Source organism: Macrobrachium nipponense, chromosome 46 (genome assembly GCF_015104395.2).
Source record: "Macrobrachium nipponense isolate FS-2020 chromosome 46, ASM1510439v2, whole genome shotgun sequence".
NCBI lineage: Eukaryota > Metazoa > Arthropoda > Malacostraca > Decapoda > Palaemonidae > Macrobrachium > Macrobrachium nipponense.
In genome coordinates this window covers 5,990,273-6,007,772 of record NC_061106.1, presented here as the reverse complement: position 1 = coordinate 6,007,772, position 17,500 = coordinate 5,990,273, and the positions used below count along the sequence as shown (strand labels likewise).

Here is a 17,500-nt window from a genome sequence, read left to right as displayed (position 1 = left end):
ATATATATATATATATATATATATATATATATATATATATATATAGGTATAGGTAGTAGTATTATATATACATATATGTATATATATGCATGAGTTCATTATTCAATTATTTATAAAGTAACATCATCTTTGCCCTAAACTTCCAGACGGTCATGTCATCACCTACTCAGAAGAATTTTCTGCAAATCATTAAACCCTACAAATTTTGTACTAGTCCCCTGGATGTTAATTGTTTCCATTGCCTCTGTGCTTCCATACTCATATTTCCTATTGCCATACCACCTCAAAGCATAATGATACATCATAGTTAGTTACGAAAAGTTTTTGTTTTCATGTATTTGTTGCATCAACACTCTACTACCTTTCTGACTCTCGTATTCATCAGCCCACTTATTACTTCAACTGCTGTTTTCTTCTTTCATCATCGTAGCCTTACACAGTTCTTTGCCTTCCCGTAAATCTATCTCCTTGAAAGACTTTGTAGCCCTTTCAGAGTTTCTCCAACTTTTCTCCGCCATTGCCACTTAAAACAGTATCAACTGCCTTCTGCCTTACTCACTCCACTTGTGGACTCTCAAAACTTTTGTCTACTTCTACTTTCGATCGTTCTTCTCGTCATTTCATCCATATTTCACCATAAAGATATAACACTAAACATCTTCGAATCTTCACCGTAAGACCTGTGTCCAGTCTGCAATACACATTTTCTTTGTCCACCTAGGCCTTACATCTCATTCCCAGTACAAATTCACAATTCTATACTTTAGGCAAAGTTATTGATCAAACCCCTTCAGAATACCATCCTAGGAATGCCAAGGGATTTTATGCACAAATGATTCTTTCAGTCTCTCTTGATTTTCCTTTTATGCAGCGGAACAATGATTTCCCTTACCTTACACATATTAGTCAACCACTCGCAACATCCACCACGACAATTCGTTATTTCACTGGCAGTTACATCAACATTTGTTACATTTCAATTTCAATGTTGCTAACTTTCATTTGCCGTTCACCGATCATGAATATTCTTTTTTTTCTATTTAATATTAAGCTTAAATTAAACCTCCCAGTCTTACTTCATTCAAATCTGGCTCTCCTCTATCCTTTACATTCACAATCTCTTAAGAGATTATCATATAATTGACAAAAGACTGCAAATGCTTCGTAAGGTTACCGTCCTTCAGCATCGTCTATTCAAAGACCCCTTTTGTCTTCTGCAGAGAATGTGAACTGCTCATTTACCGGCCTTCTATTCTCAAGAGTACCAACCACAATTATGCTCGTTCCACCTTCCCATTCAGCACTGCCCCTTTACTTTGAGATCTTCAGTATCAATTACATTCGGTTTAACTTCCCTAAAACACATCTGTGGCAATAGGACAGGGTGAGATGCTGTTAATTCTCAAACACCCAGCTATTTGATGACTATCAAAAAAGGCAGACTGTCGAGAAGGATATTGATTTAGTTCCTGTCTTTGTACTCGTGCAATACAGTGACGGCTGATGGATGACCTCACAAGGAACGAGTTTACCCACCTTGAAGAGACCCGTTCTACCCTGAGGTGTCTTGGCACTTCTTTGCCTTCTTTCGATACTGGTATGTTAGTGCCGCACACACACACACACACACACACACACACACACACACATATATATATTATATATATATATATATATACTATATATATATATATATATACATTATATATATATATATATATATATATATATATATATATATATATATATATATATATATATAGTATATATAGAAATATATATATATATATATATATATATATGTGTGTGTGTGTGTGTGTGTGTGTGTGTGTGTATGTGTGTGTGTGGGAGGTTTCATTTAAAACTTAGTATTAAATAGAAAAAAAAGAATATTCATGATCGGTTAACGGCAAATGAAGGTTAGCAACATTGAAATTGAAATGTAACAGATGTGATGTAACTGCCAGTGAAATAACGAATTGTTGTGTTGGATGTTGCGAGTGGTTGACTATATGTGTAAGGTAAAGGAAATCATTGTTCCGCTGCATAAAAGGAAAATCAAGAGAGACTGAAAGAATCATTTGTGTATAAAATCCCTTGGCATTCCTAGGATGGTATTCTGAAGGGGTTTGATCAATAACTTTGCCTAAAGTACAGAATTGTGAATTATATAATATATATATATATATATATATATATATATATATATATATATATATATATATATATATATATATAATGTACATACATACATACATACCTCAGCAAATGGCTATCAGCGTCTTTTGTGTTCATGAAAAATAGCGGGAGCTTGTATTTTCCTGTTTTTAGCCCTTACGAAGGGCAGAGGGTGTATGAATTTTCATACGTATATATGATTATATATGTATATAAATTGGTATTACGTAATAAAAATGCAGCAAGGACTGGGATGTAATACGGTACTTGAAATATAAAAAGACGGGGAACTTGCATTAACACCATCAATCACATTTCTTAACATTTCTGGTAAAGATTTAAGTAATGCAGTTTGTTTCATTACTGCTTCTGTAACACTTGTATTTTCAGTAAGCTGTCATATGTTTAACTATATACATAAGCTTTCATATAGTGGGTTCGACATACATTTTTTGGAATGGTTGAGAACCTGCTATCATTAAGAGACATTCACAAGATAGCAGGCAACGTGCACTCGTTAGAATTGACTGAATGAGCACATCGTAAATGGAAAAACTTTAAAATCTCCATATTGTTCCATGAGCATTTCGATAGCCCACAAAAAATCGGAATAAATCGAAGGCAGCTCATAAACTATCACTTCATAACACCCATATTTCAGCTTTTCATGAAATAAGATGAAAAGGTGAAATAGGCGTTATGAGGTGATTCTGTGTGACTTTCTTAATGCTCATGGGAGATTGTGGTTTTTTTTATCCAATTTAATGCGACTATGTTGACTGCTGTGTTGTCAATATCTCTGACGAAGACGCTTTTATCAAGGCATCCGTTAACAAAGTCTCTTCACATTTGCGTGAAGGGTCATTGATTCAATAACCTGCTCATTGAAATTTGTGCTGTTTAAGAATGTTGAAGCATTATCCAATATTGCTGACCTGTCTCTTTTAATCCACCATGAGTTCTTTAGCATCATTATCAAATATAGCAGAGCGCTGCAAAAACAAAAACAAAAAAAACAAAAGTCGTTTCACTTTGGAAGGTAGAGAAATATTTGACTGGCTGTGGTGGTAAAAGGTCTGCGGATATTGGAACCACTATTTCATTACTAATATGTTTCAGACAATCTAGGACAGCACGTCATTCCCCTTCTCTGTATTGACAAAGTCCTTGTTTTAATACACGTTTTCAGTAATTTATAATAGTGAAGTTCAAGCATTTTGTTGGGAGGAAATACTTAATTCTTTTTCAAGACAAGGATGAGAAATGTGTATGGTTATCAAGTCTGAATTATGAAAGTTAAGTTTGCAATTATTCAGGAACGCTTGACACGTAGGACGTATATATGTATATATATATATATATATATATATATATCATATATATAATATATATATATGTGTGTGTGTGTGTGTGTGTGTGTGTGTGTGTGTGTGTGTGTGTGTGTGTGTTTATATGTATACTCCATGTTTGAAATAGATTTTTTTTTTATATTGCTGATGTTTTTTTATATTGAATATCTATGTTTCTGCTTTCTAGATGATGAGTACCAAACGGAACACAACTGTTGTTGTCAACGTAGTTATTGTTTCACCTGAAGTGCTCTATGTACACAATTTACAGAATAACACTCAAATATACCGCAAAAACCGACCCCAATAGTAATTCAATAACTGTGTATATGTACGCCTGTAGAGAATTGTTGCCGTGGTCTTTATTTTTCGTGTACTCTTTCATCTTTCAACTGTGTTAAGAAAATACGATCAGTGGATAATCATATTGTTATGAATGAGATCATTTTTGTGACTTACTGTGAACTGTTAAAGTCTGCTGAAACTCTCCTGCTGTCCTGTTCTTCTCCTCCATGCTTAGTGAAGTTCTGCTTTACTTGTGACTAGAATCTCGTCAATCTTAGTCTGGACGTGTTTTCCTACACTCCGGTAAAACAGTGCCTTTCTTATTTACTTCTTGGACGTCTTACCCATCGAGTGCATGCCCCCGAAACAGAGATTAGATGAGAAAAAGGCAAAGGAAGAACCCATGGAGAGAGCAGCCATGTGCCCAATCAAACATGCAGTTATCATGACGCTGCCTGCATGACTACATACCTGCGGTAGGCAGCCGAGAGGGACACCGCTGGAATGCTGCTGCTGGCCTCCTGAATATTGAATGCCCTAGGAAGAGTCAGCCATGCCCTGGTCGTGGGGATCGGTAGGGGGTTGTCTGAGAGGCAGGAGGGCCAGGAAATCGGCTGCTTATAGGGCTGCCGTAGCTGATGCTGCCACAGCTGACGGGCTGGACGTGGCAGCATCTCCACCACCTTTCCAGGTAAGTGCCGAGCTCCCTCTACTCGTTGTCAGGATTGATTCAGTTGTTGGGTTTATGAATGCTGTGACCTTTTGAGAGTCTCACGAAAAGTTCGTGAAACCTTTAGTGATAATTATAGATTCCACGGTGACGGATTGTAAGTACTTAAATATTGTTTGACCTGCAACAATCCAGACGTTTTCTGATATCATGTCTCTCTCCTCTCTCTCGTCTCTCTCTCTCTCCTCTCAATCTCTCTCTCTCCTCTCTCTCTCTCTATATATATATATATATATATATATATATATATATATATATAGTATATATATATATATATATTTTTTGTATATTATATTCATTTGGAAATAAAATTATTGAATATATCAGGATAATTTGTTGAAACTAACCTGTTTTTATTATATTCATGTCGCCTTGAATTTTTCAGTGCCTGAATTCAAATATTAAACTTCTGGTCTACAAAATCCATCCACTACATGCTTTCAAAAGTGATGCCAGGTAAAATAGTTCATTTCCCCATTCAGTAGTATGAATCTTGAAAACTTTGATAAAGCATAAAACTGTTAACTTATCACCCCGAAATAAGAAAAACATATCATTCGATCAAGCTCTGATAATCTATAATCATAAGCTTTACTTTACAATTGAACGTGGGAATCCGAATTTGGCAATAGGTATGTTTAAATTGCATCAACAATTTAAATTGCTTCAGTGCTTTGTGTCAAAACGGTTGATGAGAGATCTAGGATATAATGTCACTTATCTGTTGTGTTAATTTCTGATGATGTAAATTTTCAGCAGTCTTGTCACAACCCGAATTTTCTAGAAAGCCTTCAAAGTAGCTGGTTGCTCTCTAGTGGTGATGTGGAGAACTGATACCATCACTCTGTCTGTAGCTTTACTATTACAGTGAAGATGATAAATTATTTACTTGTAGTTGTCGTTGTTGCACTGTAAAATATAAGGTCATTTATGTAATTGCAGATGCTGTGGTTTTCATTTAAAAGACCTTGTTTATCGTCCTTGCTTTCTGATGGCTAATTTAAACTGATTTAGAGCCGAGCCATAAGAGCGGTGTTTACTATTTGTAGCTTTCATGTTGCTTTACTTTAGCGTTCATTCTGAAAGATTTTGTAGATTCTGTTACACTGGAATTTCATAGATAATCTTGTATATTCTGTATATGACATACTTAAACACACATAGCCCCATAAACACACACACACACACACACACACACATATATATATATATATATATATATATATATATATATATATATATATATATATGGATATATATATATATACATAGATAGATAGATAGATAGATAGATAATAACAATAATTTGGATCTTTTGTCCAATATCGTTTTAACTAGGATTGCAATGATGGGCAAAAGATCAGACTTATTAATGCTGATGCTGGACTGGAGCCAACTCGTTACTGGCAATTTTCCTCGAAGTCTCACTTAATGCGAGTTACTGCTGCCTTTAACCTCTTTCAAAATAACAGATTTCTTATACTATGATATGTTGACTGGCATTCAAGTTGCGTCCATCTTGGAAAGAGAACTGTAGTTTAACAGAGTGTTTGATCTTCATTGCTTGCATACCATTAAGGGAGTCGGTTGAAAATTTGGATTTCATGGACCATCATATTTCGCCTCCATAATCAAAGGCGCTCTTTTATGCCGTAAAAGTCATGGGAATCGTTCTGATGACAGCCTGAAATGGTTCTGTCTTCATTAGGGTTTCAATGTGAAATGGAATCTTTTTTCTTTTTTATCTAAAATAGATTTTAGTGATGTCCTTTCTGTAATTTTAATCTCCATTTGACAGAGATAGGTAACAGTACCGCGTTCTTGGGTGTTCTGTACTTCATTTTTCCTTTGAATAAAATAGCACAATAATGCAAATTTCTTAACTTTTAGAACTGTTTAAGAACAGACAGACAGACTGACTTGGTGTAATGATATATAAGTCTTCAACAGATTCTGCATGCAGTTTTTATTATGCCTTTTTCTTCTTCTGTTTCCTAGGCATGTCTTGCATAAGAATATAGATTATACATACATACATACATAAATACATACATACATACTACAATAATACATATAGATACATACATACATACATACACACCACTACACACACATACACACATATTATATATATATATATATAATATATTTATATATATATAAATCTTCATTTATAATTTATGTGTGTGGGCGCCCTCGTGAGTTGGTTTATGAATAAAAGCGTGCATATAACTGACTTTCTCTTCCTGTCTCTTCATTTTCCCACTTACAAATTAAAGCGTCCCCGTGAAAACAAAAAGATATATATATATTAAAAAACTTACTTCTTAAAAGCAAAAGACTCAAAGAAAAGGACTTACGATTGCATTTCGTTCTCTGTTTAGACCTAAAAGCAGCGTTCATTGAAAAATCACAAAATCTTCTGTTACTCGGTTTTGTTTTCAGTTTCCCTTCCAGAGTGTTTCAGGTGGAGTTTTGTCTTCCCCGAGGCTCTTCACTGTGAAGGACCCTCTCCTTCCCCTTCATTAATGACCTTCAAACCTCTTACCCTCAAGTGACTCCTATGCAGATAGGGTGAGACCCCGACCGATTTGTATTTTCTTCATTTCCACTCTATTCTTTTTTTTTTTTTAATATCTTATACCGCCTTTCAAATACGTGCTCAGTTTCATTTATAAATAGAGAAGTTGTGTGTGTGTGTTTTATCTATTGCTCTTTCAGGCAGTTTTGATTGCCTTACGACGTATGCAGTGAACGTAAAGCATTTCGTGAACTACAAAATCCATTATGGTCTAAGAGAATCGTACATTTTTCGATGAGAACTCTCGTTAATTTTACTAGAATTACAGATGCTGCCATCCGTAGCTACTTGCCACCAAAGTTCCTAGTATTTGATTCCCTCCATTTTCTTTGTGAACTGTTTTTTTATCGATTTCCTTCATATACGCTTCATATTTAATCCAAAAAAATTGCTTCTTCTATTATATATATATAGATGTATGTATGTATATATATATATATATATATATATATATATATATATATATATATATATTATATATGTATATATATATTATATATATATATATATATATATATATATATATATATATTAACGATCAAGACAATAGAAAGAATAAGCGACTTACATAGGAATTTTATATATATATATATATATGATATATATATGTGTATATATATATATATATATATATATATATATATATATATATATACTATATATATATATATATATATATATATAGATATATATATATATATATATAAAATTCCTATGTAAGTCGCTTATTCTTTCTATTGTCTTGATCGTTAATAAGCTCATTTACAGAATGACATCGTTTCAAGACACAGCTTCGTCGAGGATGAAGTGAGGGAATCCTCTCTGGATCATTCTATTTAACGCCTTCCTTTACTGATACAATTCCGAAATCCTTCTTATGAGAACAGAGTGATTACATGTGAAAATATCCAGCAAATGTAACTATATAAACAATTGCTGTAATTATTCATATAATTATTAAATTTATAAACATAATGGATTGATTTTATTAGTTATCAGACGTTCTACCTTCACAGCTTTTCGTTCCTTTAAGAAGAAACTTTACTTCCGAAAGTACAGTAACCACGAACCCAAGAGACATGACATAAGGTTTTATTTATTTTTTTATTTTTTTTTTTTCACAAAACCGAGGTACTAAAGAAATAATAAATTTATCCCAAGAAGAAAGGAAAGACGTCTTAGGAGCAAGCAAACGTCGACCGCCTATGCTCCTCCCCCCAACCCCCCACCCCCTCCCCATCTCTCTTCCTTACCTCTTTTCCGTCTCCTTGTGGCCTTCTGCCCTTCCTCCCTAAAGTGTGGTTGCAAAACCTCAATTCTCTTGTCTGAAAGGAAATGCGTTCGCCATCGGATGAAGCTGTAACGCCTCCTTTCCTCTTAAGAATATTTTTGAACCATTATGTGTTTTCTTGTCAGTATACATATCTGTTAATATCTCAAGATAATTGACCAACATTTTCCCATTTCGTAAAACTATGGGGATATTTCATATCTCAAGCCAAGAAAACAAGACTTTGGTAACTCACTTTTCTTTTTTCATTTTAGGTCATTCCCCTCGATGACCTTGGACAATAATTCATGTAAGGTACCATTTCAAGCTAGTATGAGCTACAGATATCCTTTACAAGAAACTCTTGGCGTTGTGCCATTGTTATGACTGACATGCAAATACTGAATATGACGTTTTCTAATTATATACCTCAAGTTATTTATGACAACAGTTATCAAGGAGGATTTAGTCCGAATAGTCATACAATTCTTTAGTGTAGTTTTGCGTTACTAGTGTGTGCTCACCATTTTTTTTTTTTTTTTTTTTTTTTTTTTTTTTTTTTTTTTTTTAGTCAGGGGTTAGTGGTGGTGTTTGCTAGGCCATAGGCTCTAGAACTTAAAATTCCACTCTGACGGTCAGCCTGTAAAGTATGGAGTGTACGTTAGGTTTTTGCAATAAATGACTTAGAAAAGTGTCAAAGGATGTTTGGTTTCCAAACAGATCAAACTGGACTTCATGAATGACTATATTCTCATACTCTAATAATTTAATTTCTCTCATGGTTTAACTATTTTATTACCTTGATAGATATTTCAAATTATTTCAAGTCTCCTCGACCATGCCCGCCAGTTAATGGGATTGACGGTCTCTTTATTCTGAATACACGTATATCTGTGCACACGTCTCTTGTCAGCTTCATATAATCAAAGATTTAAAAATTTCCTAAAATTAAAGTCGTAACGGAGAGTAACCTTGAAAAGTGGAGATCATTTCAATTTCAATGTATGGTTCGTGGTAAAAGACTGCGTTTATAGTCCTTTAAAAAAATTAACATTAAATCTGATGGAACTGATAGCTCGCCAACTATGATGTAAATTGTAGGGCCTCATGAGGACTGATTATATTTTACTTCTGTATAGAGACCGTAGATTGTATCAGAGATTGATATCATTTCGTCTAATCCTCCAATAACCAGTCTCAAATTTCAGTTTTTGGATTAGTTTATGTCCTGGTGTTTTTAAAGACGCTACTTGTGAAAAAATATCAGCCGAGTGGAACTGTCCCATTAAGTGTCCTTTTCATGCTAATTTTAGAAATGTTTATTTTATTTTCACTAATTGCCTCCATTCAATATTTTATTATGTATATAACTTTAAATTGATAGTAGTTAGGCACCTCACAATCAATGAACAAGGGATATATTAAGAATATATGTAAATGAATTACAGGCAGATGACAAAACAAACAAATGCAGGCAGAAATAAACATCAAAAGAAGGGTTTCTTCTGAACGTGGTGTTGCAGCCTTTCTGTGCTTACGAACATCGGCATTAATAATACTGCAAGAAAGGCAGTTCCACAACTTAACAATGAAAGGAATGGTCATGGCGCAACTTGATGTCGAACCCATGCATGACTCTCTCTCTCTCTCTCTCTCTCTCTCTCTCTCTCTCTCTCTCTCTCTCTCTCTCTCTCTCTCTCTCTCTCGCTATGAATTCTAAGTCTTTCTCCTTAAAGTATACTCTTCATGTTTCTATGAAACTTTATAGCATGCTGATAGTACAGAGAAGAGTAAGTAATAGAATGTAAGAAATGTGGTAAACAGTGTAACAAGGACGTAGCAGACATCTTGATTCATACGAGTCATTTTTATTAATAGACAATGAAAAGAAGATTGGGAAATATGAATAAGTCGTAGAGCTCTGGCGCCCATATATGGTGTCATAAGGCAATAGCAACATTGCCCATTCAAGATGTAGCTAGGTTTCCTCATTTCTCATTTTCTTTTCAAATATCTTGACTTCTTAAAATAACCGAAAAAGATGCTCTGCAGTTCTATTCCACCTACTGTTGCAACACTGCTCTGTTTTGCTGTCAACTGTCTCTCGAGATCTTTGTATTTCAGACTGGGGTGTTCGAAGGGGTCGTTTCGTTTTCCCCAACAATACATATCATGATTTTTATCTTCACCGTAAAACGTACTGTCGGGTGATCTCCCAGAGGCTCTCGACTTGAGCAAGGAAGTTGCATTAGCGGCCTTAGTGCTTGCGGTCCGAGAGCTTCTGCATGGGAATCACTCTGCGGAATACAAGCATTCACATTATGTCGAGATATCACTTCGACGCTGCATAGTTCCTGAAGTCTTTCCTTCCGCTCACTCATAAATTGATTCGATCCTCTTGACAACATTATTGCTGAACAGACTCGTAGGTTCAAAAGAGGATATGGTACTGACTTAAGTTCTATTCACAGCTGACTTAGCTTTTCTAAACTCTGTTATTCTATTATAAACGCTAGCATACGGCGAGCGCACACTTGGGCATACACACACATAAATACACGCATACTTTACCTGAGCAGACGATGGTACCCATATACATCTGGGTGAACTTTTGTGTGGCACGACAGGAGCGCTCCGCGGGCCCAGCAAACGTGAGCTGAGGACAACACACACTCAGTTTTGAGTTTCGTGAGTTTTCATGCTACTGATATTCATGTACTACTTCCAGTTTGTACTTTTTCGTGGCATTTGAGGCCAGTTCTACTAAAATATTTTGTCTTTTATTATGACAATAATCAAGTCGAATAAAACACTAACGTGTTCAAAACTTCTCTGATAAAAATTCAGCGATTTATTGACGCATATCTTCTCTTGGTTCGTGGGAGTCTAAGCACTTTTTTTTTTTTTTAGTTTATCTTTACGGTAATGGTTAAGAGGAAATTTGAGTTAAAGGTCACAGGTTCTTATGACGTACTCTCGAATGCCATATTAACTTTCACCTGCGACAGGTTACGAAGACTAATAGATGCAATATGATTACGTCTCTGTGGAATTACTGAACTTTAGACATGGAATTTCAACGAAGAATGTGCGGGGATGAAAAATTCAAGGTGACAAGTAGGCCATTCATGTCTATATTTCTTGATGTATTAATTTTCATGTTATGGTTAGCAATTGTCTATGTGTTAATACATTCCGAAAATATATTAAGGAACTGTGTGATGATGAAGGATTTTTTTTTCTTTTGGAGACGTACTCTAAGAATCCAATTTGTTTTGCTTGGAAGACTTGGGAATATTGCAATAATTTGAAATAAAGTTCTTCCTCGGTTCAGTGGCTATACGAAAAATGCCTTATTACTACAAATGACAGATTGGTATTTTCACCAAGTCCCTTCAGCTGGAATTCAATAGCATTTGATTTTCGGTGTTGACATTGGAATGAACACCTAATCAAGTTGGCCCCTTTTTGTTGTACCTCCTCTAATTTCCTCTACGTTAACTTTTATTGGATTCAGTTGTCGTAGATTTTGTCACACTTTTTGGATACACTTGTCACTGTAAAGCCTAAGATCCAAATGAAAAACTGAATGAAGGAATTCTGACGTCCGTAGCAAGATTCGAACCCGCGTTCAGTACATAGAACGAGGTCACGTTATCCATCAGTGGCATCATTCAACTCTTAGGTCATTTGGTAGGTATTCAATGACCTCTGTATGAATTGCTGTTTGATTATGGATTTCTTTCCTATTTTGCTGATACTCGTTTTGATTATATGCAAATCAGTCAAGTTAATATTGTCTGTTGATGATTTTATTTTCATATTTTATTTAGATGCGAAGCCATCAAGTTAATATTGTCTGTTGATGATTTTATTTTCATATTTATTAGATGCCGAAGCTAGTCAAGTTTAATATTGTCCTGTTGATGATTTTATTTCATATTGTCTGTTAATGATTATATTATCATATTGTCCGTTTATGATTTTATATCATATTATTATATACAAAGCAGTCAAGTTAATATTGTCTGTTGATGATTTTATTATCATCTACTTCTCTCCATAAGTGATTAAAACTGAAACATTATTACACAGAGAGAGAGAGAGAGAGAGAGAGAGAGAGAGAGAGAGAGAGAGAGAGAGAGAGAGAGAAGGTGGGGGGATGGGGTGGAGGCGGGAGGAGAAAAACTGCATGAAATCTCAAACATTTATGCAAATATATTTTGCCTTATTAAAACATGTAATATTCATCCTGTGAAAATTAACAGATGATCTCCAAAAATGAATAATATCCTGAGAAAAATAAATGTTGTTTTTAAAGCTTATATAATGAAGGCATCCTGATATCCTCACAGATCTTGAAGGTCTATCAGTTTAGATATATTTTTTATTGACTAAACATTTCCTTGTATTTTTGGTGCATACATATATTAGTTTTTCTCATGGAAGTTTCTGACTTAGCAACAATTATGCATTTACTACATGACTGCGAAAACAAGTCGGAACAACAGCCGGTTATTTCGTAGTGATGTCATAACACCACATATCCTTTGTGAAACTGTGGTGCGTAATATGGCCTGTTTTTTATTTTTTCAATTTTCCGTTTTTTCAATCCACGTATATTTTGTGACTTGAAATTAAGTGCAAATTACAATTTCCTATTGAGGAATTTTGTCGTTTACGTGAACTTTTTCACATTGTTGATGATTTTTTTTCCATTGTGCTCTTTATCTTTTTAAGATGTAAGCTGGCATGCTCTCCAGTTTTGCTATATAGAAGAAAAGCGCCAAATGGTTTATCTAACCGAATGTACTACTGTATTGTATAGACCCATACGAATGATCAAATGGCCAACGTGTTTTATTTTTTTCTACTTTGTAAAGTCAATAATGCCTTTGATATACTGACATCATATCATGCTGATAAAATTCTTTTCCATATCTTTGAAAAGGCCACATATTTTGAATTTCATTTCCCAGCTCGCACTTTTGTTGATAATTCTATTTTTAGTTTTCTGTAAAAGAAAACGATCACTCGGCACTTTTTCTGTCGTCCTCAGATCTTAAAAATTACTGAGGCTATTAGGCTGCAGATTGGTATGTTGATAATCCACCCTCCAATGATTAAACATACCAAATTGCAGCCCTCTAACCTCAGTAGCTTTTTAAATTTAAGGTTAAACTTAGCCATGATCGTCCGTCTGACAACTATATAGGACAGGCCACCTCTGGGCCATAGTTAAAGTTCCATGGGACGCGGCTCATACAGCATTATGTCAAGACCACCGAAAGATAGAGTCTATTTTTCAGTGGTTCTGACCATTGACGCTGCACAGAAACTCGATTCTTGTGCTCATTGTTTATTTGTTTTATTTTGCTCATAAGCAGCAATATTTGCTGCATTTCAGTTACGTAGGATTTTTGCATATTTAAGGATTGACAAGGCATGTGGCTTAGTTAATGTTCCCGTGTGATTCCTCAGTGTTTGCAGATGGACAATTTTCTGCGCTTTGATGCAAATTCATTTGCGGCCTTAAATACTGCTTTTATTCTCGGTTAGCTACTAGTATTTCATCCTGTTTTTTTAGCAGGAGTTTTCAATATAGTATAAAAAAAAATCTTCCTGTGTTTTCGCTTGGTCAGACACCTCGTATCCTGTGTTCTTTTTTTTTCTGCACTCTTTTTACATTGGCTATAAAAAAAACACTAAATTTTTATCTTTCATATCACGTAAGCATACCCGTCATCTCGGAGGATTTATATTTTCGTTTTTTATGTACCCTTCTCTCTCTCTCTCTCTCTCTCTCTCTCTCTCTCTCTCTCTCTCTCTCTCTCTCTGAACACAATGTTTATTCGATTGCCGTAACGTAATTTAGAAATTTGTGTAGCAATTTAAGAACGGTATGACTATGGCGATTACGTTATATGGGAATTAACTACTTTGCGTTTATGTTAATACTGTTATGCCCCTTGTTAGAGCTCAGAAGCTTATTTTTCTTAAATATTTAGATCTCTCTCTCTCTCTCTCTCTCTCTCTCTCTCTCTCTCTCTCTCATCTCTCTCTCTCTCTCTCTCTCTCTCTCCATCCTTTTACACCGTCGATGGTTTGTCTATTTTATCGGTCGTTCGTGAGTTGACACCTTGGAAGGTATTTAGGATTAGACGTGATTCTGGTTACCAAATCTGAGAGAAAGCATCACCTGTAGGGCTTCAGCCTGAAAACTGTTTGCTGAGGAAACTTTATATCTTATTACTTAACACAACCAGGTAATTTTTTTTAAAGATGCAATACTGTGAATCCTGTCTTGGGAAAAATAACGTTCAAGTTTACCAAGGAATTTGACATTATTGGAGACCTGCCTGGTGTTTTATAATACTACATGCTTACACCATATATATATATATATATATATATATATATAGATATATATATAGATATAGAAAAATATATAGATATATATATATATATATATATGTGTGTGTGTGTGTGTGTGTGTGTGTATGTATGTATGAATGGTTAACAGGTTAAAAACCATATGAATTTTGTATGATTATTGCCGCTACTGCTGACACTTCGCTCTTTGAATGGTTTTCGTCCCTTCAGCAGTTTGGAGTGGTCAGTTCCTTTTAAGATTCTTGAAATTCAAGTACTCCTTCAGTACATTTTTTTTGCCGTTGTTAACGATATCATTTCATCATTCCTTATTTTAGAGCCCCTGAATCCTTCCCCTACTTCAGGTCATGATTGAAATAATTACATGAACATATCCCATCCACTCTTTGCAGGTCAAAGAAAAAGCTGACAATTCGAGAAATAATTCAATGTTTCATGTAAACATATTTCTCCTTTGGCGTCATTCGGCAGGTGCAGTCGGGACTAGGTAGAGTGTTACTTACTAGACATTGAGGTCAATGAAACTTCATAGCTCTTAATATATTTTTTCCCAATTCCCTTTTTGACGCACAGTCCTAGTTCCCTTTTTACATTGCCTTTTCCTCCTAGGACTTCAGGGAAAGTAAATTACTGTTGCGAAATGTAAATTCAGTATTATACGGCTATGTATGTACGTAATGGAAAAAGTGAAAAAAAAAATTAAATATATCCTATAGATCAAAATTGAAAATAAACGTTCTCATCGGCAGTCAGTGCGTAAAACACCACCACTGTGTTTTCGAACCTATGGAGGAATTATGGTAAAAAGGGAATTTCGCTTTAATCCTGAAGCAAAAAGAAAATGAAAGTAAGCAAATGATAGAATAGGTCTGCGAGAACTACAGGTTACTGACCAACTATGCGTTTCCTAGCGCCTTGTCGCCTTTCACACGTCTGCACTAACTAGAAAGAGCAATAATTTGCTTCATATCAACAGAGCTGCTACTACTACTACTACTACTACTACTACTAACTACTACTACCATTATCCTAACTGGTTTCTCCATTGTTCCGAAGGAAAGCAGTAGTTTGCGTCACACAAATACATGAACAACTACCGTACTACTCCTGCCACTACATTTACAAATGATATTATTGTTAGAGTTTCAAGGAGCCCTATTGACAAATTTATTGGAACAAAATATTTTTACAGAATAAGGATTTTCGGTAGTAGGGCCTTCCTGGGGGCCCGTACCATTCTCACTGGATCCTCTAAATGCGCCTCTCCATGCCCTACAAGATGCCACAAACCGGACCAAAATCGGACAATTCTCTGATTTCTGGCAAATATTTAACCGTTCGTATTTATTTTGATCATATACAAATACAAATGGCGAGTGTCTTGCTTATATTATTATTTCCTCACAATATTCACCTAATCAGGTATAATAAGAGCCCTATATTTTAATTTCAGTGTTCTGTACTGCATATATAATAATCTTTGTAAACTGGTGTCTATTTTGTTTATTCTAAAATAAGTGATAAAAAGATTACAAACTATTGAATAAAACTGGGTGAAACTTCAGCTCTAATGAGTTGCCATATGGAATAATCGCTGAGTAACTTAGAATGATCCACCTGCCAGCTGTGAGGCACAAACAACAGCATACACTAGTGTCAGGAAGGATACCAAACTCTGGTTTGCGCATGCGCTGGATCCCCGTTAGCAAAATATTCTCATATAGAGGATAATCCTATCGTTCATCGCAACTTTTTAGGTTGTGTTCAGGTTTTTTCCTTTAATAACACTCTATGTTTTAAAAAAAAAAAAAAAAAAAAAGCAACGATATATATATTTTTTTTTGTAGCTGTATGAAACCGAGATATAATCTTTATCTATATGAATTCGTTTTTAAAAATCATGTGCTGCGGAAACTTTATCATACGAGAATATGTAACATACGAACATGAAGCGGATTTAATTTAAAATTCTACTGATCCTGTCTAACTGCAAATTTTTTTGTTTTTGTGGATTATGAGGCGGATTTTTCAATAATGTTCCTTACGGATATAAATCCGTTTCTGAAAACTGATTATGAGAGAAAATAGGAGTCGAATAGGAGTATTTTCCCAGGTATAATTATTGCCTAATGGTACATTGAAAATGAAAATATATACAACAGAAAGAAATTCTCCTTTAAGTAAAACTTGCTCTTCAATACCATTGAGCTAGGATAGACCACAGACATTGGAAATAGAAATCTATGAAAATTAATTAATAAAGCATAAAATTTCATGCGGATGAATATAAAATTAAGATAAATTGTCATCAATAATGATGACACAGAATTAACTTTATCTCAAAAGTATCTAAGATATGAAAGCCGAAATACAAGATGATTATTATGGCTGAATGTATTGTTACGCTATCAGCAAGGAAGAAGCCAGTGTTGTAACTGCGCATGCGCATTTTGAGACCTGCTTCCTTTGATAGAATTCATTTTTTACCTCGCACTAGTTATGGATAAATGCCATATGTAGCGTGTTACCATCCGCATTGTGATGACCAAGGAGAGGTTTCAAAGTGATGCTCCATCCATATGCAATTATGCAGGAGGGCTGTCGGGTTATTTGGTAGAAAACTCAGAGTTGTTAAAGTTTACATAACTTTGAGAGTATTAGTTTGATTTGTTTAAAACTTGACTTAGGAGAAGCAAGACGTATCATAAAAAAAA

The 17,500-nt window shown here is 34.7% G+C and overlaps 1 long non-coding RNA gene across 1 annotated transcript in view; it reads left to right on the top strand.

Annotated features, from left to right (window-relative positions):
* The window catches only part of LOC135214554 (uncharacterized), a 130,627-nt gene that overhangs the window by 13,588 nt on the left and 99,539 nt on the right, over nucleotides 1-17,500 (top strand). Inside the window, exon 2 of the long non-coding RNA XR_010314398.1 lies at nucleotides 3,715-4,503. This is a non-coding gene — a long non-coding RNA (uncharacterized LOC135214554). The remainder of the gene's footprint in view (nucleotides 1-3,714; nucleotides 4,504-17,500) is intronic.